This window comes from Neofelis nebulosa, chromosome 3, assembly GCF_028018385.1.
Source record: "Neofelis nebulosa isolate mNeoNeb1 chromosome 3, mNeoNeb1.pri, whole genome shotgun sequence".
In the NCBI taxonomy this organism is placed as follows: Eukaryota; Metazoa; Chordata; class Mammalia; order Carnivora; family Felidae; genus Neofelis; species Neofelis nebulosa.
This window is the reverse complement of record NC_080784.1, coordinates 40,885,385-40,912,169: the sequence shown is the minus strand read 5'-3', so window position 1 is coordinate 40,912,169 and position 26,785 is coordinate 40,885,385. Positions and strand designations below refer to the sequence as shown.

The following is a 26,785-nucleotide window of genomic DNA, read 5'->3' as shown; positions in this document are numbered from 1 at the left end:
TCTTTTCATGTACCTGCTGGCTATCTGTATGTTCTTTGGAAACATTTTTGTTCTGAATAAACCCCATTTTAATTAATTAATTAATTAATTAATTTATTTTTTTAACATTTATTTATTTTTGAGACAGAGAGAGACAGAGCATGAATGGGGAAGGGCCAGAGAGAGGGAGACACAGAATCTGAAACAGGCTCCAGGCTCTGAGCTGTCAGCACAGAGCCCGACGCGGGGCTCGAACTCACGGACTGTGAGATCATGACCTGAGCTGAAGTCGGCCGCTTAACCGACTGAGCCACCCAGGCACTCCTAAACCCCATTTTTAAATCAGGTTACTTAATTTTTTGCTGTTGTGTTATAAGAATTCTTTATATATTTTGGATGTTCTTTATCAGATATGTGGCTTGCGAATATTTTCTCCCATTCTACAGATTGCCTTTACATTTTGTTGTTTGTTTTCCTTGCTGTGCAGAAACTTTTTCATTTGACATAATTCCACTTGTTTATTTTGCAAAAGTTGCGTTTGCTTTTGATGTCGTGTTGGGAAATTGATGCCAAGACTGATGCCCAGAAGTTTTTCTCCTATGTTTTCTTCTAGGAGTTTTGTGGTTTTAGGCATTAAATTTAAGTCTTTAAGCCATTTCAAGTTAATTTTTATGAGTGGTGTAAGATAGGGATCTAATCTCATTCACGTGGTTGTCCATTTTTCCCAGTACCATTTATTAAAGAGACTATCCTTTCCCCACTGAGTATTCATGGCTCCTTTGATACATATTAATTGATTGTATATATGTGGGTTTATTTCTAGGCTCTCTATATACTGTTCCATTGGTCCATTTTTATGTCAGTGCTATACTGTTTTGATCACTATTGCTTCATAATATAATCTGAAATCAGGAAGTATGTTGCCTCTAGCTGAGTTCTTCTTTCTCAGGATTGGGTCTTTTTTGGCTCCATATAAATTTTAGGATACTTTTTCTATTTCTGTGAAGAATGCTGTTGGAATTTTGATGGGGATTACATTGAATCTATAGATGGCTTTGGGTAACAGGTGACATGTTGACCATATAAATTCCTCCTATCTGTGAACACACGGTATCTTTCCATTTGTGTCGTCTTTAATTTCTTCCACTAAGTTCTTATAGTTTTTACTATACAGACCTTTTGCCACCTTGGTTAAATTTATTCCTAAATATTTTATTGTTTTTGATACTATTGTAAATAAGATTTTCTTTCTTTCTAGGAGTTTTACATTTTATGTATTAAATTTTAGTCTTTAATCCATTTTGAGTTAATCTCTGTGTATGGTATAAGATAGGGGTCCAATTTCATTCTTTTGTATATGGATATCCAGTTTTCCTAGCACCATTTATTAAAGAGATTGTCCTAGGGCACCTGGGTGGCTCAGTCAGTTAAGTGTCCAGCTCTTGATTTCAGCTCAGGTCATGACCTCATGGTTGTGAGATGGAGCCCTGTGTCAGGCTCCACGCATAGCCACAGTGTAGAGCCTGCTTGAGATTCTGTCTCTCTCTCTCTCTCTCTCTCTGCTCCTCCCCTGCTCATGTTCTCTCTCTTTCTCTCAAAATCAATTAATAAACATTTAAAGAGACTCTTTTCCCGCATTGTGAATTGGTGGCACCTTTGTCAAAAATTCATTCACTGTTAAGCATGGGTTTATTTCTGGGCTCTGTATGCTGTTCCTTTGATATCTGTTTTTATTTTTATACCAATACCATACTTTTCCCCCCCATTACTATAGCTTTGCAATATAGTTTAAAATCAGGAAGTGTGATGCCTTTGTTTTTCTGGTTCAAGATTGCTTTAGCTTTTTGAGGTCTGTTCTGGTTCTGTATGAATTTTAGGATTGCTTTTTGTTTTCTTTTTTTAAAAATTAAAAAAAATGCTTTTATTTATTTTTGAGAGAGAGCAAGCAAGCAGGGGAGGGGCAGAGAGAGAGGGAGACACAGAATCCAAAGCAGGCTCCAGGCTCTGAGCTGTCAGCACAGAGCCTGATGTGGGGGTTGAACCCACAAACTGTGAGATCATGACCTGAGCCAAAGTCTGACATGTAATCGATTGAGCCACCCAGGCACCCCGGGATTGTTTTTTCTATTTCAATGAAAAATGCCATTGGGATTTTGATAGGGGTCGCACATAGATGGCTTTGGCAAGTATGGATATTCTTGCAGTTTTTCTGAAAATATCTTAACGCAATGGGAAATTTCTGACTTGTGGCTGGATCAGGGCTTCAGTGTTGTTTACCGCAGCAGGGTTAAGTATCTTATGAATCCTGGTTGGTTGTAACAGCAGCAGCCTGACTGACTTACTTCCAGGGACATCTTCCAGGGACATCTTCATATAATGACTTACTTCCAGGGACATCTTCATATAATGACAAATATCAGCATGTAAACTGCCCCTTGCCAACTTTGTATCGTGGAGAGTGCAGGATGTCTGTGCCAGGCATGGTCAGGAATGAATTTCACTTTCTTATACATTCTCATCCTTCCTCTAGAAACATATATACATGTAGCAACATAAAACAAGTCAGAAAGACAAATGAGTCAAAGAAAAAATAAGGGTAGGGCTTATGATTTTAGCCAGAGCTCAAGTTTAAGTTACTGTACAAAATCTATGCCACAGGGTCCTGTATGTTTTGCTAGACATAGGAGACAAATTTAGCTTTCAGCTTTTTAACAGTGAGCAGGTAAGAGGAAAAGAATTCTTTATCCAGTTCACAGTGTCAGTAAGGCAAAGACAGCTACTTAGGAGAAGCTCAACTCTTTCTTTTTTTTTTCTTTCTTTCTTTCTTTCTTTCTTTCTTTCTTTCTTTCTTTTTTTAAAATTTTTCTTTAACATTTATTCATTTGTGAGTGACAGAGTGTGAGTGGGGGAGGGGCAGAGAGGGAAACACAGAATCTGAAGCAGGCTCCAGGCTCTGAGCTGTCAGCACAGAGCTTGGTGCGGGGCTCAAACTCATGGACTGTGAGATCGTGACCTGAGGAAGTAGATGCTTAACTGACTGAGCCACCCAGGTGCCCCTCAACTCTTTCTGATCCTGGGAGATCTTGTAGGGCAGAGAGGTCTGTCAACAGCCATAACAGCTCAAGCTGGCTTGGGCTGATGAAGAGTGTGGATTATAGAAATCTAGGTAAGGGAGGAAATTCATTCTTCTTCTTGGCCTGAGAGGGTTTCATGGGGCCACACTTGCAGAGGGGGTAGGGGGTAGTTTGGAAAAAAGTCCTGTGGAATCAGAGCATAGCTTTGTATGGAGGCATCATGGGAGGCAATGTGTGCAAATTTAGGGATGGCTAAATGGTTTGGACTTTATCAAGTAAACAATGGCAAACTGTGAAGTGTTTTGGGGCAGGGAAGTAACATGATCAAAGCAGTGTTTTTGAAAATTGCTAAGTACTTGGGGCTCCTGGGTGGCTCAGTCAGTTAAGCATCTGACTTCCACTCAGGTCATGATTTCATGGTTTGAGGATTCGAACCCCATGTCTGGCTCTGTGCTGACAGCTCGGAGCCTGGAGCCTGCTTTGGATTCTGTGTCTCCCTCTTTTCTCTGCCCCTCCTCCTCTGGTCATACTCTGTCTGTCTCTCTCTCTCAAAAATAAATAAACATTAAAAAAATTACTAAGTATTCATGATGGGAAAACATTGCCTATGATAATTATAAGTTCATATAAAATAAAAACAGTACACTGATGGCAAGAAAAAAGAAAAGAGAAAGTGCTCAATTGGATTATTTTAAAAACACAGATGCATTTCTGGTGACCATGCATTTCTGAAGCATACGGATTGTACACACGGCACAGGAACTGTGTACACAGCACAGGAATTGTGCACGCAGCATAGGAACTGTGCACATTTGTTCCAGTTTCACTGTTTGGCTTTCACTTTGTCAACAGGAAAATGGATAAGAAATTAAAGCCTTTTATGTTCTGAACCTTTCAGGCATCATAAATGTGGACCGTTGGCACTGAGCCCTGCAGCTCCAGGGAGAGAGTTAGCTGAGGCTCATGATGCTCCAACCTCTGACTGGGTGGACAGGGCAGGGGCTGTTGTAGGGCTCCTGGGCCTTGGGGATATTGGTGCCTGCTACATAGCATTGCCCGAGGCTAGATTAAGGAACCCTTTTGGGATTAAAGAGTGAGAAACTAGAAATGGTCTCTTGCCTTGAAGAAAATAGTCTACAGGAATATGGTATGGGTTTGTGGTTCCTGGGCAACCAAGGTGGGGTTGTGGCTAACTTGGTCCCGATTGAGAACTCAGGGAATTGGGTCCTGGGAACCAGGGCCTGCTAGCTGTTTGGTGTTATCCTAATCCCAAAACGACACAAAGAGGAACTTGAAGAGAATGTTTGCAGTAGTGGGACTGTTTTTTAAGGTACTGTGGTGGTGATTATAGAATTTGTTGCATTTGTCAGTATCCATATACTGTACACACAGAGTCTGGAGACCTGGCAGTGAACTCGTAGCCTTGAGACTTGAAAGGCCATTGTGCTGCCACATTGTCAGTAATCTCCTCTTACGTGCTCTCTGTCTCTGTGACCCTCTGGAACAATCCTTTGTTATATCAGCCATGGCAGCAGCCACACAGTAAATTTGTTGTACCTCGCTTCTGTCACACAAAGTAACTTTCCCTTGAACCTGTATTGAATGAGATACAATGGCAGCAGCTTCCTCCAAGGAAATTAAAGTTGCTCATTAGTGACTTAGTGCGCCTGGTGGGGTGACATGAGGAGGGGTAAAGGGAAGCTCAGTCCTGCACAGACTTTCCCTGTGGTTGTGAGGCATGCTCGGTCCTCAGCGGCCACTCAACTGGTGGTCTATCCCTCCCACCTGCCTGCCAGGCACACACTCTGAGACCTGATGGTGAGGATGGATCCTGAGGGTTTGGACTAGGTGCTGTGTTTCTTTCTTCTTCTTTTTTTAATGTCTATTTATTAAAAAAAATTTTTTTTATGTTTTATTTTACATTTGAGAGACAAAGAGTGAGCGGGGCGGGGGGAGGGGGAGGGTTGCTGTGGGGAGAAGGAGACAGAATCCAATGCAGGCTCCAGGCTCTGAGCTAATAGCACAGAGCCTGATGCGGGGCTTAAACTCACAAGTGAACTCATGACCTGAGCTGAAGTTGGATGCTTAACTGACTGAGCCACCCAGGTGCCCCTGTTTATTTATTTATTTTGAGAGAGAGAGAGAGAGAAAGAGAGAGCAAGTGAGCACATGTGAGCTGGAGAGGAGCAGAGACAGAGAGAGGGAGAGAGAGAGAGAATCCCAAACAGGCTCTGTGCTGTCAGTGCGGATCCTGACATGGGGCTCAAACTCATGAACCTCAAGATCATGCCGTGAGCCAGAATCAGGAGTGGGATGCTTAACTGACTGGGCCACTCAGGTGCCCCTACATGTTGTGTTTCTATAATGGCCTTTTCTGAAAGGGTGTGGGCATTTCACCAGGCAGCTCCCAAGTCCCAGCCCAAGGCCTTATGAACCTCCTTCTTTATGGTCACAAAAGTTTGTGTCAAGTGGCCTCCATGTTCACTGTGAACAGAAACCACTGTGCAGTCGGCCACACAGGTTGGCCAGGCCCAGTAGAGCTGGTGGGGCAGAGCCGGATGCTGGGAATAGCCTTTGGAGGATCCAGACTTGAATCTCAACTTTGCCACTTAGCAGTTATGTGACCTTCAGCAAGTTACTGAGCTTCAGTTCCCTCATGCCACAAATTTGGTTCATAATATAGATACCTTTTAAGTTATAAGGCTTAAATTAGAAAATGCAAAAGCATCAAGCACTGTGCTTGGGACTCAGTAACTAAGCTCATTCCATTCCTCTTCCCTGCCAAGAGCAGTTATTTCTTAAGATGATAATTATATACAAAACCCCCAACATCTGCATAGCACAGATACATATGTCTGTGAGTAAAAAGGTCATTCTTGGTGGAGTGAATAGGTTGAAAATGCAAAGAGGTATTTCATTTTCCAGTTGAAGATGCAGAGGGATGGAAAGATCTGGAAAGCACTTTGCTCTTAACCTTACAGTGAAAAAAAACTGGACAAAGAGCAAGTTAACAACTGTTCTTGAGCCAAAGATAGTACTGAGGGTGCAAGATCCAGAACAGAGAGAGAGGTGGGCGTTCGCAGGGAGGGATGAGACACAAGCACTAATTTCAGCCAGGGTGACTGGAGAGTGGTGCAGGCTGGCTGAGTGAGCACTGGCGAAAGTGAGGGAAGCCCTCGGGGTTGCAAACATGGGGGGGGGGTTGTACCCTCTTGCAAGTTTTTCTCCGTGAACTATGCTAGTCACTCACAGAAAAGTTTGAGAAAGTACAGGGAAAGTGTTATCTGTGGGGCCGAACCAGGAGAAGAAACAGCAGCTGCTCTGAAAAGGGCAAGAAATTTTGCCTAGATTTCTTTTGTATCTCCTCTATAGAACAGAAGCTTTGCTTTGGGAGAGAGGCAACAAACACCATCATCTTTTGGGCACTGGTAAAATCTTTCTGTAGCTGGGGAAGAAAACAGGAAAAAAAAAAACAAAACACCTCAACCCTGGTGGGGGAGGGGCAAGATTACAAGCTGGATTCAGGACTCTGAACTCAGGAGAGGGCAGGGTTACTGAGGGATGGGGAGGATCACGGAATAGGCCATCTTCCCCAAGATCCAGGGATATGGTACCTGCCTAACATTGGGGATAAATCAGAATAACAGAGGACACTCTCTATCCCCACTCCATCACCAGGGTAACAAGCATGAGGTAGTAACTACTTTGCAAGAGGCAGACTTTCTCTGTGGGCATGGTGAAAAGAAAAGATTGAAGGCCAAGGGTGCAGCAATCATTGGAAAACAAATAGACTGGCATTCAGGGTATAAAATAGACTGAGCACAGGGTATGACTAGCCTGTGGGTCACTGAGGATCACCGCAGCAACAACAGACTTCTAAGCCAGCCCAGCTCCCGATTAGATTAGTGCAAACCCTGACACTCAAGGCCAGGCAGAAGGAAAGGCGTGCACATTTCCAGGCATTAAAAAAATATTTACCTCGCCTCTACTCTCTTATCTAAGATGCCCAAACTTAAAAAAAAAACAAACCAAAAAAAAAAAAACAACTATGAGGCATATGAAAAGACAAAAGAAAGCCACAAAAACAAAAAAACAGGAGACAAAGCAATCATTAGAATCAGACTGGATATGTCACGGATGTTGGAACTATCTGGCAGGGACTTTAAAATAACTATGATTAAATAGACTAACTGCTGTAATAGAAGTGGTGGACAATGGGCAAGATCCTGTGGGGCAACAGAAATTACCCAAACTGAAGCGAAAAAAAGTAAAACCAACAACAGAACGAAACAAAAAGAACATCCAAGACCAGCAGGATGGTATCAGACAGTCGAACGTATACTTTATTGGATCACCAGAAGGGGATGGAAGATAGAGTGGGGAAGGCAAAAAATATTTGGAGAAATAATGGCTGAGAAGTTCGCAAAATTAGTGACACCAAATCACAGACCCAAGAAACTCAGATAATACCAGTCAGGATGAATATACCAAAACAAAACACACCTAGGCAAATAATACTCATACGTTTATCAACCAAAAAATAAAAATTAAAAATTAAAAAAAGGAGAAAATCCTAAAGGCAGCCAGAGAGAAAAGGACACATTACAGAGGAACAAAGATAAGAATTATCCCTGTTCAGAAACTATGCAAGTTAGAATATAATGAAGTGACATTTTTTAAAGTGCTAAAAGCAAAGAGCTGTCAACCCAGAATTCTATGCCTAGTGAAAATCTATTTCAAAAATGAAAGAGAATGAAAGATTTCCTCAAACAAAAACTGGAAATTCATTGCCAGCTCATCAACGCTACATGAAATGTTAAAGAAAGGTCTTTAGGCAGTAGGATTATGATACCAGATAGAATTTTGGGTCTCTACAGAGAAATGAAGAACACTGGGTATGAAATAAATGAAGGTAATTGAACTGAAAAATTCAATTTTTCCTACTTTTAATTCTAAAAGAACATTGTTCAAAGCAAAATAGTTGCACTGTATTGTATATTTGTAACTTAAAAAAAAGTTTATTTATTTTGAGAGGGGGTTGGGGGGAGGGATAGAGGGAGAGAGGGAGAAACTCAAGCAGGCTCTGAGCTGCCAACACAGAGACTAATGCGGGGTTTGAACTCACAAACCGTGAGATCGTGACCTGAGCCAAAACCAAGAGTTGTATGCCCAACTGACTGAGCCACCCAGGTGTCCCCTAACCTATTTTTTAGAATGTATGACAACAATAGCGCAGGTAATGAGACTGAGGAATTAGGACTCCACCACACATACCATGGTAAGGCCTTTACCCTTCATGTGGAGCGTGTAATGGTGTTCGAACGTAAGCTCTGACTGACTGAAGGTATAGGGCAGAACTGTCATAACAGAGGTCAGTACAAAGTACAGTGGTGACATGGGAAAGGAGCACCAAAATGATCTTGACCAAGAAAGGAAACAGGAAAGGAGCAGTCAGGGAGGTGAGTGGAGAACAGTGTGTTCTTCCAGGAGCCAGAAGAAGAGAGCATTTCATGTAGGGGGAAAGTGGATGTTCATGTGAGGCAACACAAAAATATTGTGGAAAGTGACAACGATAGCATCTGTAAGAGTCAGTGATCAGGCAGACTGACCAGCCATCCTTCCATAACTGTTTCCATAGGCAGGTCAGGAGAGGTCATTGAATGAAAGGTTGAGTTGTGAATGGGCAGTGAGAGAGTGGAGGAATCTACCCTAGGCTTCTTTTAAATAGAAAAGATGGGAGGTCAGCCTGTGGGGATTGGGAAGAGGGAAAGTGGAATTGTAGGAAGTTATCTGTGGTTTACTCAGCAGACAATGGAGGTATGAAATAATTGGAGTAAAACATAGAAATGATGAATGGGAAGTCCTTGGATTCAAGTAATTAAAGCAAGGTAGCAGGTCTAGCCTGTGAAAGGAGAAACAGCTCCTTCATTTAAGGACAGGCTGCAGGGAAGTGAGGTAAAGCCAGAGAACCCTTTGGATGCAGAGGGGAGGATGCTGAGGTGAGCTCATTCTCAGCAAAGTAAAGTAGGGCATAGGTCTCCTGCAAGTTACAGAAAGTCATTTTGTATATATCTTCTGTGGTTGCCTTTCACCACATCTTGTTTTTTTCCTCTTTCTTCCAATCCCCTATTGCATTAGTTTCTTAGGGCTGCCATAATAGAGTTCTACATAATGGGTGACTTAAAAAACAGAAATGTGTTGTCTCTATTCTGAAGGCTGAAAGTCAGAATCATGGTGTGGGCAGAGCCATGCTCCCTCTGAAACCTGTAAGAGAGAATCCTTCCTTGCCTGTTCCCAGGTTCTGGTATTTTGCAAGTACTCCTTAGTGTTTCTTGGCTTGTAGCTGCATCTTTCAAATCTGACTATTGTCACATGGCATTCTCCTGTGTGTCCCTATGTTCACATGGGTGTCTTCTTGTAAGGGTACCAGTTATATTGAACTAAGGGCCCACCCTGCTCCAGTATGACCTCATCTTACCTAATTGCAACAACCCTATTTCCAAATAAGGTCACATTCTGAGTACTGGAAGTTAGGACTTCAACATATCTTTTTGGGGGGCCACAATTCAACTCCCATATCTACTAAATCTTCATCCCTCTTTACAAAGTTTTCTTTGAGGAAATCCAATTCAGCATCTAGAACCCATTGAAATGCTACCTCTTACCTGAGGCCTTTCCTGAACTTCTTTCCCTACCCCTTTCTTTTGTGCTCCCCAAATCTCTTATGTGGTACAGTATGTGGCTTGTTATCCCTCTCTGTTCAGTGTGGCTCACCTTCCTGAGAGCAGAAATTGTCCAATGGCTCTGTATACCCTCGACAGAGTCCAGTCCTTGTGAAATGGCTTAAAATCTCACAAACCAGCACAAACCGTTATTTGATAATTCAGCAATAAAGGAGAATCTGGGAATTCAGGATAAAGGAGCTATTTAGAATAGACGGGTACTAATCAGGTGAGCTTTCCTGAAAGTGATGGGATTGGGCGTTGGGAGACAGGAGGAAGAGAGAACATTCTAGGCTGTTTATTGAAAATATTTTTTGTTGGAGGGGAAGATTGTGACTGTGTTTCCTTATAATGACATTTTTAAATGTTCTGCACAGGGTTCACCTAGTAGCTCTTATGGCAAGCAGTCAGTTACCACAGCTGGGATGCTTCCTGTCAAACTCTGCCCTCTGCACAGTTTTGAAAATGCTGCCGGTGTTGCTATATGTGCATTTAGGGACCGCAGTGAGATGGTCACCTATCTTTAGTAAGGTAACAGAAATTGTCCGCGTGATTTTTTTCTTTCTTGGTACCATTTGGTCCAGAAGGCAATTAAAAGAAATGCAGTGGTTGGTGCGTCTGTTTTTTGATGGTGGTGGTTGGAGTGCAGAGACTTGATGGAGAATAAGGAAGAGTTTTGTGGGCATGTCTTTAGGATGTGCTCAGTTTGGTAGTTTGGTAGAAGTACTCCGGGGCCACTTAGGCCCTTGGAGAACAAGCAGAATAAATCTTCAGAAATAGAGTGTTCATTGATAGAGGTAGGCGATGTGAATTACAACCATTACAACCATTCCTTGGTACCTAGTGCAGGCAGCTAAGATCTTCTTTGGCGCATCTGTACTCTTAGTGTTCCTATGTAGTTGGGCGGGGTACAAAGGAAGGAGTGTGAGTTTTGGAGTTGAATAGCCATGAGTTCCAACCTGGCCTCACCATTTTATTACTCCTGTGATCTTGGACACATAGCTTCCTCATTGGTAAACTGGAGATGATACCATATTTGGGATTCTTGAGAAAAATCAATGAAGTAAGATTTGAAAGTGGCTAGCCCACTCATGCCAGGCATGTCAAAGATGCCACATGCTGTTAGTTTACCCTTTCCTAGTTTTGAAGAGTGTGGGACATCCCAGCAAAGAGGCAGGAAATGGCCACCTGTGGGCAAGCCACATGTCAGCTGGGAATAGAAATAAATTAGGGGACACTCAGTGTTCTTCTTTTTTAATTGCCTGAGATACATTGGGCAATTAAGCTTCTGAAAAATACTAATTCTTTTTTTAAAGCTTATTTATTAAATTTGACAGAGAGAGGGAGAGAGAATGTGGCAGAGGTTGAGAGAGGGGGAGAGAGAGAATCCCAAGCAGGCTCTGCACTGTCAGCATAGAGCCCATCACAGGGCTCAATCTCAAGAACTGTGAGATCATGACCTGAGCTGAAATCGAGTCAGATGCTTAACCGACTGAGCCACCCAGGAGGTCCTCCCACCCCGCCGCAAAAACTAATTTTTAAGTGTAGTAACGTTGACTTAACAATTTGTACTCTAGAAGCTTTCATATAAGTTTTATTTGTGCTGTCCCTTTATTTATTTATTTTTTAACTTGTTTTATTTTTTATTTTTTAACATTTACATCCAAATTAGTTAGCATGTAGTGCAACAATGATTTCAGGAGTAGATTCCTTAGTGGCCCTTACCCATTTAGCACATCCCCCCTTCCACAACCCCTCCTGTAACCCTCAGTTTGTTTTCCATATTTATGAGTCTCTTCTGCTTTGTCCCCCTCCCTGTTTTTATATTATTTTTGCTTCCCTTCCTTTATGTTCATCTGTTTTGTCTCCTAAAGTCCTCATATGAGTGAAGTTATGTGATTTTTGTCTTTCTCTGACTAATTTCACTTAGCATAATACCCTCCAGTTTCATCCACATAGTTGCAAATGGCAAGATTTCATTCTTTTTGATTGCCGAGTAATACTCCATGGTGTGTGTGTGTGTGTGTGTGTGTGTGTGTGTGTGTATACACACACCACATCTTCTTTATCCATTCATCCATCGATGGACATTTGGGCTCTTTACAGACTTTGGCTATTGTTGATAGTGCTGCTATAAACATGGGGATGCCTGTGTCCCTTCGAAATAGCACACCTGTATCCCTTGGATAAATGCCTAGTAGTGCAATTGCTGGGTCGTAGGGTAGTTCTATTTTCAGTTTTTTGAGGAACCTCCATAATGTTTTCCAGAGTGGCTGCACCAGCTTGCATTCCCATGTGCTGTCCCTTTAAATAGATACTACAGTGTTGGAATACATTACTTCCTGCCATTCAGCATACAAGATTTGATCTACTATATTTCATCACCAAAGTGAGTCCTGTTAAAATTTATTGTTGAACTTGTTGGAATCTCATCCTTTGTGTCTTTTTCTGCTTCCTCCCCGCCCCACCTTCCTGCAGGAGGGAAATGTTTTCCGCTGCTGTAAAACTGATTGATAAACATTTCAGGTTGAAAATAGCAGTTTTAAAACTTTCAGCTTCTGTCTATTCTCCCTCCAGCACTGCTAAACTATCACTTTTGATGATTACTTACTTTTTATTGGGCCTGACTTGGCACAAGGACTATGAATTCTCCTTTAAAGACGTACAAGAGCCTAAAGTCAAATTGCCCTCCAAAATATATTTATATTGAAAGTGTAAATTAAGAAAAAAAAAGAATATATAAAGATTGACCTGAAATCTCTGAGGTAGCAGCAGGGTTCTGGTGGGGTGGTGAACCACAGAGTCTGTCTTCCTTGGAGAATATGGTGACTATCTAATTAATCCTTTCTGGGGTACTTTTAGAAGAAATGTCAGAGGGGAGATTGAGGGGTAATTCCATTGAATAACAGGGGAGAATGTGAACTAGACAGTCTACTAGGCGATTCACAGCTCCCGAGCATTAATATAACAGGAGCACAGATGCTGGTGAAGAATTCAGGAGCACGGCCTCCGAAACTGGCAAACCGTAAGGAAGAAATAATTACAGGGTTTCAGCCCAATTTAACGCATTATACAAGAAGTGTTAAATGAAGAAGTTTTACCCTTTAAACATGCTCTCTTTTCTTTTTTCATACAGAAAAGTACAGGCAGTAATAGCAGGAGCATTCATGGACCACTCCCTAGAATTAATGAAGAGTTTTAACGTTGTGCCATGTTTGCCTCAGTGCTTCTGAAATGGAAGAAATAAAGTATTTCTGATAAAGGTGTTCTTTGTTCTCCCGCCTCCCTCCCAGGAGGAGACCACTATGGTGACTTTGGTGTGCTTCTTGTCACCAAACCCATAGTCGTTATGATGATCTACTTCTTTTACAGGAACCGTCCTTTTACAGGTGATTTTACTGCCTTATGACATGTGCCATAAAATAGGCCAGATGACAGCAGCAACCTTGCCCGACTGTCTCTCGGCTGGTCATTATTTCTCGACACCTGGATTATAGACCCTGTTCACTCCCCATCCATTGTCATGCTGTGTTAATTTTTAATTATGCATTTTATGGGATGACAGAGATAATTACAATTAATTTATGCCTTCTTTTTGGTATTTTTTAAAAACACTTTAACTCAGAAGTTGCAGATAATTTATAGGGATAGGGATTAAGCCGATTTACTAGCAACGTTTTCCTGGAAGTATTCCTTCAGGAGGAAGAGTCAAACCTCCAGGGAGTAAATACTTCACACACATAGTCTTGCCTGCTTCCAGGCTGTGAAGTGAAAATAAAAAGTAATTAGTCATTTCCACCTACTGTGGACATGTGCTCCAACCTGGCCTTCACCTGTGTGTTTGGTGTAGTTGCTGACAGGAACAAAGGTTTGGAAGTGGCCTTTAAAAGAGGAAGGCCTTGGGGCGCCTGGGTGGCGCAGTCGGTTAAGCGTCCGACTTCAGCCAGGTCACGATCTCGCGGTCCGTGAGTTCGAGCCCCGCGTCAGGCTCTGGGCTGATGGCTCGGAGCCTGGAGCCTGTTTCCGATTCTGTGTCTCCCTCTCTCTCTGCCCCTCCCCCGTTCATGCTCTGTCTCTCTCTGTCCCAAAAATAAATAAAAAACGTTGAAAAAAAAATAAAAAAAAATAAAAATAAAAAAAATAAAAAATAAAAGAGGAAGGCCTCAATCCCCAATTGCCCCAGGACTCTTTACTGAGCCTCATCTGCCAGCTTATCCTGTGTGGGTCTCAACTTGGAATGTGCTTCAGAAACATCTGGGGAGCCTGGCAAACTCCCCACGCCCAGGCTGCACCAGGGCAATCCTATTCGAGTCTGGGAGCAGACTCCAACATCAGGGGCTCCTATGGCTCTCCTGGGGATTCCACTGCTTGCCAAGTTGAGAAGCACTTTGTTAAAGCATGCAGCCATCCTGGCCTTCTTCTAGGCCCTTGAACTTGCCAAGGGCTTCCTGGCCCCTGGAGAACTTGCTGTTCCCTGTACTGGAACCACTTTATTCCCTTACATTAAATTATACTTCTTCAGGTGAGCCTTCCTTGACCAGCGCATCCAAAATAGTTCCCCCATCCACCAGCAGCTAGACTGAAGCATTGTACCCTATCTTTTCCTTCTTAGCACCGCATTGAAATTGTCTGTTAATTTGTTCACTTGCTTATTGTCTCCCCTTCCCCAACTAGAATATAACCCCCTTGAGGCCAGGACCTTGCTTTCTTGTTTATCACTGTATTCTTGGTGCCCAGCTTGGTGCCTGGCATCATACATACATATAAAATATTTGTTAAATGAGAATGAATTCTAATATCAATAGGCATCAATGGACCACTGGGCATAACTTTAAGTTCTCTTTCTAATATCTAAAGAAGGGTTAATTTCTTTTCTGAAAAGATGTTCCTGTCTTGTTATAAGCATTTAATCAGAATGTAGGGCAACATATCCTTTAATCTAGCTTTTGCCCTGTTTTCTGATCTTGCCCTCAATATCTCCTAACAACAACAACAACAACAACAACAACACCAACAACAACACCAACAATACAGACACAAACATGTATACAATAATAATCAGCTTACGGGGACTTCACATACTTTATCTGATGTCTTCCCTTTCTGTGGGATGGACATGATTATGCACAAATGATGAAACAGGCATAGAGCAGTAAAACACCATGTCTAAGTCCACACACGTAGAAGAGACAGAACTGAGATATAAATATTGGGTGTCGTATATTGAGACACCATGAGAAGAATGTGTGGACATTAGACCTCTCCAGGGTTAGGGGGCACTTGCCACCCCTCCATGTAATGTTGATGGCTGTGCCCTCTCCCCCTGAACTTCTGTGCTTTTTTTGGTTTAAAAACTCATAGGGAATGAATAGGATAGTGAGTACAATTGGAGAAAGGATGGAGAGGTAAGGAGGAGGAAGTCTTTCTCACCTCTTGCCTTTCATATGGCACCCTCTTTTTGGGTGCAGTGCTGAGTCTTTGGCTCAAATGTAGTTGAGTACCTTTACTACAGTGGGTTTGTGCATGCCTTGTGGATGTGACTTTCCTCACTCACCGTGAACACTGGGTAGCATGTTTTGTAGGTGAAGAACTGGAGTGGCTTGGCTCTATTTCACTTGATTGGCTTGTAAAGGAAACCCATCCTCCTCAGTGTATTCCTGGGAATGCCTTAATCATGGGAGACCACAAGTTTCAGGAAAAGATCCTAAAATCTGGAGTGGTCATTAATCAGTGGGTCAGATTCAAAGATGCTGACTAATAGCGATGAAAATATGTCCCCTTGCCAGGACTCCCTTGTGATAGATGCACTTGCACCCTTGTGATGATGGGTGCTGAATTTACCAGTATGCTTTACAACTTAGATGTATGCGCTACAGGTATTCCTTTGCAGGTAGGAATTATTGCATTATTCTGACATTAAAACGTAAACAAAACAAGGTAATGTGATCAGCTACTTTGACCTCAGTACCAGACTGAAGGGCTTCCTTCACCCCAATGACTCTTTAAATAAAAACGGTCTCCATCTCTGATACTGTGTTACTTCTAGGCAGTGCTGGTAGAGGCATTATCATTCTTCCTGAGGCTGACCTATCCCACTCGAATGTCCTTATCTTAAATCGCACAGCTTTAAATGAAATAATTGGTAAACAGGTTGGCGACTGAGGTGTTATTGAGCCCCTCAGTTCCCAGGGCTATTAATGGGGAGTTAAATGTTGTAATTGGTTAATGCTTAATTGTACAGTGCCTTTGGACACAGAACTGCTTGATTTATTTGTCAACCAAGTGGGAATTTCCTGGGTTTTGTACCAGTATTTCCATCAACACTGTTGGTGTGCTCAAATCCTATTTCACCTCATGCTGCTTTTTTTCTTGAGCTGCCTTCTGGATTTCTCTGACTTGGGTGACTTTGGTCGGTAGGTGAGAAAGGCAGTAGCCTCATGTTGGCTGGACCAGTCAGAGCTTCCCTAGGGCCCCCCTCCTGCCCCTTTCTATACAGCCTTACGGTTACAGTTTCCCCTTTGTGAAGTATTTTTAGCTTGAGGACGGTCTGTTGTGTTGATTTTGCTCTGATAAGGGAAATGAGGGCCCACAGCACAAGGCCAGTGCCTGGAGTCACATCCTGGGGGGGACCCTGACCTTTAGAGGCATCTGTGGCACAGGAGCGACAGACATTTATTACCATTATTTACTCTTTCCCCATCAAAATGATTCCTCTTCTTCCTTTGTGGTCAGAGACAAAAAAGAGATTCTTCTGGATGTTTTGTGGACTTCAGGCTTGGAAAAGGCACTCCTTTAAACCTGATTCAGTGTATTCCAGTGTCTGATTTTAGCACTGGCATTTTTCACATTCTTGATTGCCTGCACGACAGTGGCCTGACTGCTCCCGGAGGTGACCATCAGTCTCCACTGCGGTTTTCCTTTTAGGAAGTAATGTTTCCTTTGAGGATGTTGAGGAAATTCTGTTCCCCACAACATAGATATGGGTGGAGCCGGGCTTGGGTTCACACACCACAGGGACAATGACCCTTTGCTGTTTTGTGAAATCCTCTTTGAGCTGGAAATAGAATTTTCCTTAATTTAAATGAGTTAAATGTTAAATTGGGGAGGGTTGGTGGGTTCACTGACAAAGGAAAGGGTATGAACCACTCTCTTCCATGCTGTGGCTTCCTCTGTAAGGGCCGTGTGTGATTGCAGGGTGGGGAGACTTTAGAAATCTATTTTTAAATAGATTTTTAAAGAGAGTATTAGTGGTGCTTTGGAAAAGCTCATCTAACCCCCTATGTAACAGGGGTCCAAGTGTGACTCAGATGCCCTGTTACTCTTCTTGTCTCCTCTTTGGCAGCACTTTCATTGATTGCCTTGTTTTTCCAGCCAGGGGTGGGGGAGGCAGTGGCAGAGGAAGGGAGCCGGAGAAGAGTGTGGGGATGGCCAAGTGATTTGCCTAATTAACCAGTAAGTGTGGCTGGTTTGGGGGACTCTTATTCTTTCATTCCTTCAAACCTTTTAGAACATCTGGCATGTGCAGGGTAGAGTGTTAGTCTTCCTGGAGGCTGGAAGAGCGGATGGCTGGTTGTTGGGAGGATGGAGCAGCCAGATCACCACACGCTGCACATGAGGCCTCTGAGAGCTAGGTGTCAGGTGAGCGAAGAAGAGCCAGTGTCTCCCTGGGAATGGGCAGTTGCTCAGAGAACACTGATAGGTGTAGCTTACCTGGAGGAAAACTAAAATTAGCCATACTGCGTAGCTCAAGGTTTGGATATTGTGCAGGACTTTGTTTAGAATATGTTTTTAAGTGAATGAATCTGGTAACTTTGTGTCAACCAGTGAGACTTGCAAGCCAGAAGACGATTCCTTGTATTTGACTAAACTTTGTTTTCCCGTGGCCTGGCTGATAGTAATCAGTCCTCCAGTTACTTGAGTCTCTTAGGAGAAGTAAGCCCCTTCTTGTGATGTAACAACCTTGAGCAAGTTCCCTTCTGAGTTTCCCTGACTAGGATGATTTTGGTCAGTGGATTAGAAGGGCAGCAGCTGGACCCCTCAAGCTGGTCAGAGCGGTTCTGCAGCCTTCTCCTACCCCTTTCTACATATCCTTAGGGGTGTAAGTATCCCTTTGGGAACTATTCTTAGCCTGAAGACTGTTCATGGTGTTGATTTTGATCAGATAAGATAAGGAAGGAAGTTAGAGCACACCAGGAAGGGGGCTGAGGAGGGTGTGTATTGGAGGGGAGGGATCCCAGTCCTTGGCTCTGGTCTAAGAGTGGGGCTGTTGCAGGGCTGGGCTACATTTACTGTCTTTAGTGGAGACCTGTGAAAAACCTAGAGAAAACCCAGTGCTTTTCCTCCTAGACCAGACCCATGACAGCTTGGTGCTTGTCAGGTAGGAGCCATTAATATGGCACGTGAGGCTTTGATTTGGGGCTTGAGGATTTGGTATGATGGGGACACATGGGGCTTGGGGAGGAGTGAGAGAGGATGTGCATCCAGGAGGGCTAGACAGTGTATAACAAGGTTCAGGATGGGAAAACCTAGGCGAATACAGGGCACAACCAGTGGCTCAATTGGGAGGGTTTGGAGTGTGAAGGGGAGAGGTGGGAAGGTGGGAAAGTTGCCAAGAGCGCATATGGACTAAGGCATTTGGACTTTATTCAGGTAACAGAGGTCACTGAAGACTTCGGTGAAGGGTGTGATGTGATCAAATCTCCATTTTTGGGAGATTCATCTTGTAATAGTGGATGGTGGACAGGAAGGCTTTCTATCAGAGACTATGGTAATGGTCTAAACAGTATTTATGGTAACGTGTAAAACAGCTGTGAAGCCAGTCAGATGTTTTGCCAGAGCTATAAGAATCTCAGGTCCTACAGAAAATAATTTCTCAAATAGAAGAGCGATTTAGGGATGACATATGATAAGAATTTTCATTAATGAATTGACAAAGCTTCTTTAAGATTAGTGTGTCTGTGGAGATTGGTTTGTGTGTGTATATTAGTTTGTTATGTTTGATATTGTCTTGAAGTTAAACACATGTACTCTGGAGCCAGACTGCCTGGATTTAACAATGATTTTTTTTTTTAATGTTCTTTTTTAAATTTATTTTTTAGGGACAAAGAGAGACAGGGCGTGAGTGGGGCAGGGACCGAGAGAGGGAGACACAGAATCCGAAGCAGGCTCCAGGCTCTAGGCTCTGAGCTGTCAGCATAGAACCAGATGTGGGGCTCAAGCTCACGAACCATGAGATCATGACTTGAGCTGAAGTCAGATGCTTAACTGACTGAGCCACCCAGGTGCCTCCAGACTCCCTGGATTTAAAGTCCAGCCTCAGCATTTATAGCCGTGAAACCTTAGGTAAATTACCTAACCTTTCTGTGCTTCAGTACTTGCCACCTAGGATGCGCTTCATGAGGGTTAATGTCATTGTCATCATCATCATCCTTATTAGAATCATTCATTTTTGAGAGAGCAAGATCACACGTGCACTGGGGAGGGGCAGAGAGAGAGGGAGACAGAGGATCCGAAGCCCGCTCAGCGGTGCTGACAGCAGAGAGCCCAATAGCACCATTCATTTCTAACACAGAGATTCATTTCTAACATTTCATTACTTCACAGAGATAGGATCTTTTCAGTGTCCTAAGTTTACCTGTTTAAGAATAGCATTTGGCTGAGAGTACAGACCCCTCTGCCACCACTGCATGATTTTAAACTCTAAAGGGCTTATTTTCTTAATAAGAAGACTGGAGGTAGAGTTGCTCTCACTGCCTTGGTGACTTAAGGATGTCAGGGTAACTGAGATTCTCTTGGTCTCATTTCTTCATTGGCTCAAGAAGGCTGCTGCAGCTCCAGCCATGAAGTCTGTCAGACTAAAGGAAAAAGAATGAAGGGTAGAAGACCAAAAGGGTAACTGCCAGTTGAATAAGCTCTCTTTACAATTCTTTTCTAGAAACCCAGCCTAAGGACTTCCATTGATACCTTACTGGCCATCTCTGTCTTCCAGGGATGTGGAAAAAGTAATTTTCTCTGGGCATTTTGCCCCCCTCAAGAATACAGGTGTTCTGTTTCAAAGGAAAAAAAGAGAAGGATGGGTACTGTATGGGCACTAGCAGTCTTTGCCACAGTGGGAGCCACTGCAGGAAAGCTACCTCAAGGCCTTCAAAGAATTTTGCCTATTTCTTTTTATTTTTTTATTTTTTTATTTTTTTTAAAAATTTTTTTTTTTTCAACGTGTTTTATTTATTTTTGGGACAGAGAGAGACAGAGCATGAACGGGGGAGGGGCAGAGAGAGAGGGAGACAGAATCGGAAACAGGCTCCAGGCTCCGAGCCATCAGCCCAGAGCCTGACGCGGGGCTCGAACTCACTGACCGCGAGATCGTGACCTGGCTGAAGTCGGACGCTTAACCGACTGCGCCACCCAGGCGCCCCGAATTTTGCCTATTTCTAAATTAGCAATTGGATTGCCTTCTCCCAGATTGACAGCTCCTGGTAGTATAATCATTGACATTTTTAGCGTGTATTCAGCTTTTGCCATTAGCAAATTTGTTCAAGAAAGAAAAGACGATTACAGAAAGATAAGGGAACATAAAATGTTTTAAACTCAATTGTCAGTATAGGTGTCGGGGTTGGGGGGGGGGTCTTAGTTTATACCTAAAGATACATTCTGTGTATCACATAATAGATACTCCCTGAGGTGAGGTGGTGAGGTGCCCAAGAATTTCCTTTTTTTAAAGATTAATACTTCATTCCAGTGTATATACCACATTTTGTTTATCTACTCATTGTTGATAGACAGTTGGGTTGCTTCCAACTTTTGGCTATTACAAATAATGCTGCTATGGGGTGGCTGGGTGGCTCAGTTGGTTAAGCGTCTGACTCTTGACTTGGGCTCAGGTCATGATCTCACGGTTCCCACGTGGGTTCGAGCCCTGCATTGGGCTCTGCACTGACAGTGCCAAGCCTGCTTGGGATTCTGTCTCCCTCTCTCTCTGCCCCTCCCCCGCTTGCTCTCTCTCTCAAAATAAATAAAAGTAAACTTAAAAAAACCCCAAATAATGCTACTGTGAATGTGAGCATACAAATATTTCTTTGAGACTGTGCTTTCAATTCTTTTGGGTATATATCTAAAAGTGGAATTACTGGATCATTTTAAAACTATCATCATTATTATTATTATTATTATTATTATTATTTTTAAATAGACTCCACACCCAACGTGGGGCTTGAACCCACAACCCCGAGATTGAGAGTCACATGCTCTACTGACTGAGCCAGCCAGGCACTCTGCATATGATAATTTTTAAACAGTTGTTTGAGGAACAGCCATGCCATTTTCCACAGCAGCTGCATCATTTTACATTCCCAGAAGCAATGCACAAAAATTCCAGTTTCTCCATATCCTCGCCAACATGTATTGTTTCTTGGTTTTTGTTTGTTTTCTGTTTTTTTTGGATAGTAGCCATCCTAATAGGTGTGAGGTACTTAAGTTTTAAATCAGTACCAAGAGTGCCTCCAGACTGACCTCTTCCGGAATCACTGCTCCTTTGCCCATCCTTGTTCCTCTTTGGGCAAGTTACTTAGCCTGTGAACCTGTTTCATTTTCTGTACAATGTAAATGTCTCTATGGAAGGGTTGTATGGATGTTGTTGAGATTATGCCCTATGCTGTGTGCCCATTCCAGTATTTTTATTGCCCTGGAAAAGCTAAAAGCATTAACAAAAGTACATGTTTATTAATATTCCCATTGTACCTAGCTGTAGTTTTTTTTCCTACATCCTAACCAAAAACGCAATGTTTCCAAAGTAGAGAGAGTATTGGTCTTCGAACCAGGAGGCGTGGAATTGAATTCCAGCTTTCCTACTTTTTAGTTGAAGGAACTAGGACAAATATCCGGGTCTTATTTTCTTTATTTGTGAGAAATGGCACGACAGTGGGCACCTCATGGGACTGCTCTTTTACAACTACCTCTTCCTACCTCCCCTCAACAGCTTACAGGTTTTTCCCCCCAACTTTATTGAATTTTATCAACATGTAACACGTGTGAGTTTAAGGTGTACAATGTGGTAATTTGACACACATATCTACTGCAAAATGATTACCACGATAAGGTTGGCTAACACCTCCATCCCCTGAGATACTTTTTACATGTGTGGTCATAACATTTAAGATCTACTTTCATAACAACTTTCAAGTATATAATACAGCATTGTTTTGAATGTTTATTTAGTTTTGAGGGAGAGAGAGAGAGAGAGAGAGAGAGAGAGAATGTGCATGGTAGAGGGGCTGAGAGTGAGGGAGACAGAGGATCTGAGGCGGGCGCTGCGCTGACAACAGAGAGCCAGCCCAATGGGGCTTGAACTCACGAACTGTGAGATCATGACCTGAGCCAAAGGTGGATGCTTAACCAACTGAGCCACCCAGGTGCCCCCATAATACAGTATGCTGCACATTAGATCCCCGGAATTTATTCACTGTGTGGCTGGGAATTTGTCCTCTTTGAGCAATGTGTCCCTGTTGCACGTACCCTCTAGCCTAGGAAACACCATTCTACTCTCTGTCCCTGTGAGTTCATCTCTTTTAGATTCCACATGTGAGAATGTCAGGTATTTGTCTTTCTCTGTCTGGCTTATCTCATTTTAGCAGAGGGCCCTCAAGGTCCATCCGTGTTGTCACAAATGGCAGGATTTCCTTCTTTTTTAATGGCTGAATGATATATTCCATTGTATTTATGTACCATGACTTCACTATCGTTCATCTGTCGATGGTCACTTTCTGTGTCTTGGCTACTGTAAGTAATGCTTCAGTGAACCTGGAGGGGCAGGTATCTCTTTGAGATAGTGTTCTCATTTCCTTGGGATATAGTCAGTCACAAGTGGGATTCTAAGAGCCTAAATTTTGCTACCACCTTATAACTTCCCAGTCACTATTCACCTGTTGAAGTCCAAGCTTTCCTGCAAGGTGCTCTGACCCTTCTCACTGTGAATCTGATTGTCAGGTCAGAAATGTGCTGGCCTCCATCTTCCTCAAATTTTTTTTTTTTTTTTTTTTTTTTTGCCAGATCTGACATCCATACTTGACTACTTTATTCTTGACCTTCCTTTTTGGTTCCTGGGACACCACTTACCTTTGATTTTCCTTTCCCTTTAGATAGTTCTTTCTCAGGGCACCTGGGTGGCTCAGTCTGTTATGTGTCTGACTCTTGGTCTCGGTTCAGGTCATGATCTTGTGAGATCTTGTGAGTCTGAGCCCTGCATCGGGCTCTGTGCTGTCATTGCAGAGCCTGCTTGGGATTCTCTCTCTCTCCTCTCTCTCCCTGCCTCTCTCTCCCTGCCTCTCTCCTGCTTATACCTTCTTTCTGTCAAAATATATAAATAAACTTAAAAAAATTTAGATAGTTCTCTCTCAATATCCTATTTCTGTCTTTTGAGTTCTCTTTAGTCTCTCGGGGTGGGGTGTCACCCTTCACATATATTCTGATGACCCTTGAATCTGTATTTCCAGACCTACTTTTCTGAACTCCAGACTCCAGGTTACAGCTCCCTCCTGAGCTCCTTAAAGTCAGCACATCCCAAAGTGAGCTCATTCCCCATTGCGCTACTCAGCCCCAGCAAGGTCCCCCAAACAGCTGGGCCCACCCTGTGGTGCTGGCTGGTGCTGGGTTCCCAGGAGCTCCGGTGCCCCTCCCTCTCTGATGCCACACCCCTCACCCCCCGCTGCCCTTGGCTCAGTCTCCACATTTTCCTGACCATCACTCTTGCTCTTCCTTCCGTTCCACTTCTGCCCTGCCCTGGTACTTGATGCCTAGCTGTCTTGCAGGGAGATGGCCCGACCTCCCCCAGGGCTGATCTGGTTCACCATTCTGTCTGGACACCCTCCCTGCCATTACTATTCCTCTGCCTGAACTCCCACCTGTTCACCTTATACCAAGCCCAGAGATCTGGGTGTCATTCTGGACTCCTCCTCATTCCTCTCCCTTGGGACCCACAGCTGAGTGTCACTAAGACTGAAATTGCTGCTTGGCTCCCACGTGTTCCCTCCATGCCTTCACCACCAGTTTTCTTTTTGGGGCCATGATCATCTCTCCTTGTTGCTGTTGCTTCAGCCTCATGTTTACTTGCTTTGTCCCATTCTGCCCCCCTCCCTCCTTTTCTTTAAATTAAAAATTTTTTTAAATGTTCATTTATTTTTGAGAGAGAGAGAGAGCGTGCAAGTTCGGGGGAGGAGTGCAGAGAGAGAGGGAGACACAGAATCTCAAGCAGGGCCAGGCTTGGAGCTGTCAGCACAGAGCTCGAAGTGGGGCTTGAACCCACGGACCTTGAGATCATGACCTGAGCTGAAGTCGGGTGCTCAACCGACTGAGCCACCCAGGCGCCCCTCTCTGTCCCCATCCTTGCCTCTTCCCGGCCATCCTCCACCTTGCTGTTAGATCCTACAATGCTGATGCTCTGAGCTGCTTAAAACTTGCACATCCCCTTGGTGTGGGATCAAGGACCAATTCCTATGAATGGCACACATGAGCCCTCTGTGATCTGTTCTCGCCATATTCATCTCCTGCCTCAACCCCCTGCACTTCTGAGCTACAGCAAACCACTCGGGATTGCTTCTCATATTTGTATTCATTTGCACACCCTGCCTTCTGCTTGGAAGGCTCTTTCTACCTTGTCTTCCTGGGAAATTCCTACTCATCATTTAAGATTCAGCTCCATTATAGTCCTCTCTGTCATAATGAGAGCAGCTAACATTTGCATGTGCTTCCTGTGTGCCAGTCACTGCTCTAAATGGTCTACATGCACTTGTGGGGTCCTCACAACAACCCTCTTGTGGTACCTGTAGGGTAGGCACCATTATGATCATCTTCATTTTACAGTTGGGAAACAGAGGCAGAGAGAGGTTAAATGTCCTGTGCAAGTCACACAGCTAGCAAATGGGAGGCTGGGACCTGAAGGCAGGCAGTCTCATTTTAGACTTTGGGCTCTTAACCCTGGAGCAGCCCTGGCTATGTTAGGCAGAGGCGGCCACTCCCTCCTTGTGCTAGCCGGCCCTCGCCTGACCCAAATACATCCCTGTTGTGGCATTTAGTATACTCTCTTCCAGTACACAATGAGCCCCTTGGGGGTAGCATGCTTAGATCCTGGTGTGGGGACCCTGACTTGCCCATTTAGATACCCTCATTGCCTAGTGGTACATACTCATCAGAATTCTTTTGAAGAATAACTGAAGGAATATACTGAATATTAGTTGAATGCATGATCAGTGAAAACCTTTGTAAGGTGGAAAACAAGGATTGGCCAGTTTGGGGCAAATCTGGCTTCTTGCCTGATTTTGCACTGCCCACAAGCTAAGAGTGGTTTTAATAGATACATATTTGCGATAGATCTGATGAGAGGGAACACTAATTCTAAACCTCAATTAAGTGAAATGTTATCCTTCTCAAAAGAATCCTGTTTTTCTTCGTTTGATCTAGGTTATTGTCAATTGCTGTTACTATCTTTTGAATTTTGTCAATAACAAATTTGAGGAAATGTGTGTGTTCTCTTATTATGTAAGTAAGTACCTGCAGAGTATCCTCAGTTGTGCCCCTCGGTTCACAAACCCTAAAATATTTACTCTTCGGCCTTTTTCTAGAAGAGTTTGACCCCTGCTCAAAGTGCTATTTAAATAACAGTAACACTGTTATTGTTATATTATGACAGGGGGATTAAAAAATGTAAAATGTTTGGGGCACCTGAGTGGCTTAGTGGGTTAAACGTCTGACTTCAGTTCAGACCGTGATCTCATGGTTAGTGGGTTTGAGCTCTGCATCTGACTCACTGCCGTCAGAGCAGAGTCTGCTTTGGATCCTCTGTCCCCTCCCCCCCCCCTCCCCTGCTCATGCTGTCTCTCAAAATTAAATAAATAAACTTTAAAAAATTTTTGAAGAAAAAAGTAAAATGTTCTGGGTGAACTTGTCTGATTATATGGGATAAAGCTTGTGAAGCCTTGGGCAGTAAGGGCTAAACAAATGTTATTTTTCTCTTTTCCATTCCTAGACCTAATTTAGGGTAATATGTAGTTAGTTGGTATGAGGGGAGGTGACTTAAAAAATATGATGCACAGTATCTTGCTTCACTGGGTTATCCTACTCAGTGGTGTCTAGGGCAGAATGTGTAAAATTTAAGTTGGAGACAATCTTTTTGACACAGTTAGGGCCCGAAATTCCTGATGACAGTGACCTGGACTGTAGGACATCTAATTATTTATGATGCCTTGGAGAAAGGCAAAACTCAGCAGGAGCCATAAACAATCTTTCTACACATTTTTTTAAAAGACTACTTATAGGCTTATGTCTACATATATATTTTTTGCTACTGGTCTTAGATCTTTAAAGTCTTTAAAAATTTATATTCAGAGTGTTTCTCTGTTCATTTTTCATTTTATTAAGAAGAAACTATAAATAAAACTTAACAATGCCATCATTTTTCATTAGTCCTAATGGCTTTGTGACAGGATGAAAGCTGACGTACAGTAATGTTTGATTTTTTTTTCTTCCTCAAATGCTGTCGGGCTAGATCATTTAGAAATATTGCAAAATATTCGGTATTGAAGGAGAAAGCTTTTGACTCCAAATTAAAACAACAACAACAACAAAACAAGACATATGCATTACATTATAGGAAACCTTCCTAACTTTTGGAAGCTCTTCTAAATCACACGTATTCCTTTGTCTTCACATTGTTGTTTCCTTTATTTTCACAATCTCTGCCCCAACCTGAAATGCCAGTGTTTTTATTTCATCATGCTTCAAATTTACCTTGAATTAAAATCTGATTTCTTAGGTTCTTATTCTGGAGCCAATTGTACAGTTATTTTAACAGGAGGATTTTAGGCCTGTATGGATCCAACCACATTGTTTACAAGGAAGAGAGTGAGGAGAGAGATTATGACAGACATTCATGGTCATATGACTAGGTAGTGGCAGAGCAAAGACAGCCCAGATGAGACCCATGTGCTACAATTTTCTAGCTGAATTTTTTTCCCCTTTTGT

At 43.0% G+C, this 26,785-nt stretch overlaps 1 protein-coding gene and 1 non-coding gene across 10 annotated transcripts in view; one reads left to right on the top strand and one right to left on the bottom strand.

Annotated features, from left to right (window-relative positions):
- Positions 1-26,785, top strand: part of CSGALNACT1 (chondroitin sulfate N-acetylgalactosaminyltransferase 1) — a 354,851-nt gene that overhangs the window by 36,180 nt on the left and 291,886 nt on the right. For 4 of the 9 annotated variants that reach the window (XM_058720461.1, XM_058720470.1, XM_058720459.1 and 1 more), the window contains exons 1-2: positions 17,774-17,873; positions 19,710-19,776. The exons of 1 other annotated variant lie outside the window; for it this stretch is intronic. The gene's annotated coding sequence lies outside the window, so the exon portion shown is untranslated. Of the gene's footprint in view, positions 1-12,043; positions 12,165-17,773; positions 17,874-18,058; positions 18,153-19,709; positions 19,777-26,785 lie in introns of those variants that run through there. 4 more of the 9 variants (XM_058720464.1, XM_058720462.1, XM_058720465.1 and 1 more) reach the window with 3 other exon arrangements.
- On the bottom strand, positions 20,970-21,042 carry TRNAE-CUC (transfer RNA glutamic acid (anticodon CUC)). The gene has a single exon. It is a non-coding gene; the product is annotated as a tRNA-Glu (tRNA).